The 2,144-nt window shown below is 33.1% G+C and overlaps 1 pseudogene; it reads right to left on the reverse strand.

Annotated features, from left to right (window-relative positions):
• Nucleotides 1–1,534: 1,534 nt before the first annotated feature.
• LOC107498696 lies at nucleotides 1,535–1,921 on the reverse strand (annotated as a pseudogene).
• Nucleotides 1,922–2,144: the final 223 nt, after the last annotated feature.

Consider the following 2,144-nt stretch of genomic DNA (forward strand, 5'->3'; position numbering starts at 1 on the left):
GACTTTTGGATATTAAAAGATAGAAAGAGTATAACACAAAAAGACCTGGTTTCCAACGTCACCCCATCACTTAGTTAACATCTGATGCTGCATAAATCACTTAACATTTTTAGACCTCATTTTCCTTAGAGATAAAAAAATTACTTATGAATTGGTAGAGCTCTTCTAGCTATACAATTTTAATTTTTAAAAATATTTTCTTGGGTTCTTTTGCATATTACTATCCAAATGAAAAAATGCAGAGTACACTTCGATGGGTGAGAAAAAGATCCTGTCCTTAACTCCTACTCCTCCTGCCTTTACTACTTCTAACAAAACTCACAGCTTCCAAAGCTCCTGCTAATGCTTCTGTATTTTCTCACCAGGAAAATCTCTGGGTAAATAATAGTAGATGACACATTTTTCTCAGTTGAAAATAAAAAAGGCCATTAGATAATTAAAATAAAAATTAAAAGTTTGGGTAAATAAATTAACTACTAGCTAGTATTATTTTTGAAGACAATTCCCTTCAAATGTGTATTATGTTTTTTTAAAAAAATCATACAAATAATATATAGCTATTAATTATTTAAAAATTCAAACATTACAGACTACCTCTCTTCTTCATCTCCTAATCTAATTTCCATACTCCAGAGCCAATCACTGATAATGATATTATATGTGTATCCCCCAAACCATGTTTAATTAATTTACATGCATATGTTTATAAAAATGTACATGTAAATTTTGAGAAACATTAACAAGCGTTCAATTATGCACAATACTTGAAAAGCTCAAGATATATAACCTTGAAAGAATCATAGCCATCATATTTCCAATACCTCTTATTTTATAGGAAATTAAGGCTTAATGATATGTCTAAGGTCAGCTTTCTCTTTCAGTAAGATGAGATTGATGAAAATTAATAAATTTTCTTATCTTGGGTTTTTAAAGACTTGTGAAAAGATCACTTTAATTGGGTAGATTAAATAGATCTACTGAGATTACAATGTTGAACAGTGATTCCTTGACCTAAAATTATCAATTCGAAACACATAAAATTCAAAACACATAAATTTAATCACCATAAATTACTTTTCTAAAAGTCTCTATGATATTTCAACAGGTTGAGTCTTTATGCTGGGGTGGCTGTTGTTTATTAGGAGCAATTGGTATCCAAAATTGGTCTACTCTATCACTAGATACCAAACCTGGGTTGATTTGCTTAACCTCTTACTCCCATAGCACCCTGGGCATATCTTTGCCATAGCAATTTTCATACCACAAGACGAGCTGCACCAGGGCTGGTATTTGCATCTACTATGATCTGCTGTGTCCCAGCACCTAGAACAGTGAGTGTCTGGTGCATAGCAGATGCTCAATAGTTCATTGTTCAACCATATTTGTTTTACTGAATCCTCTATTATATTGAAAACTCTTTGGCTGTATGGACTATAACATTCTTATCTTTTTTTTAAGTTCTTAGTTTATTAATCTACTCAATCACTGCAGATAAAGTCACTGATGAATCTTTACTCCTTCTGTTGTCCAATTTCTACCTCGCTTTTTTGCCATCACCAACATTGGCCTTGGCTGTCCCCCTAACTTTCCTCATTCTGTCCTGGTTCCTTTCACTATTTTCTTGAGGTATATTTTTCTTCTCATATGGTCCATATCTTGCAAATCTATACTTGGGTTCATTTTTCTTTGCGTAGCCCAAGGAATCATAAATAATGCCAAAGCCGGTTGTCTTGCCACCACCAAAATGGGTTCTGAATCCAAATACAAAGATGACATCTGGTGTGGTCTTGTACATTTTGGTTAGCTTTTTACAAATTTCTGTCTTGGGTTCTGTTGCCTTCCCAGGATGAAGGACCATTTGTTTCTGTCAAAGTAGTCTACTGGTCATGAACTTTCTGGTCTGGATAGTTATTGTGCCATTCACAATGGCGGCTGACCCTCAAGCAAGGAAAAGAACAATGTATTCATCTTTATAGTTCTACTACAACTGCTATTAGAACATGACTGGTACTCAAAAATACTTGCTAAATATTATAAATAAAACATAAGGAGTGAATAAAGAAGTAACTAAATGAATGAACAAAATAAGTATAAGCTATTAAGACCAGAAATGAATATCATTGTTTACCAAGTGCATTTGTCTG

The sequence above is a fragment of the Rousettus aegyptiacus genome, unplaced genomic scaffold, assembly GCF_014176215.1.
Source record: "Rousettus aegyptiacus isolate mRouAeg1 unplaced genomic scaffold, mRouAeg1.p scaffold_m13_p_8, whole genome shotgun sequence".
Taxonomy (NCBI): Eukaryota; Metazoa; Chordata; class Mammalia; order Chiroptera; family Pteropodidae; genus Rousettus; species Rousettus aegyptiacus.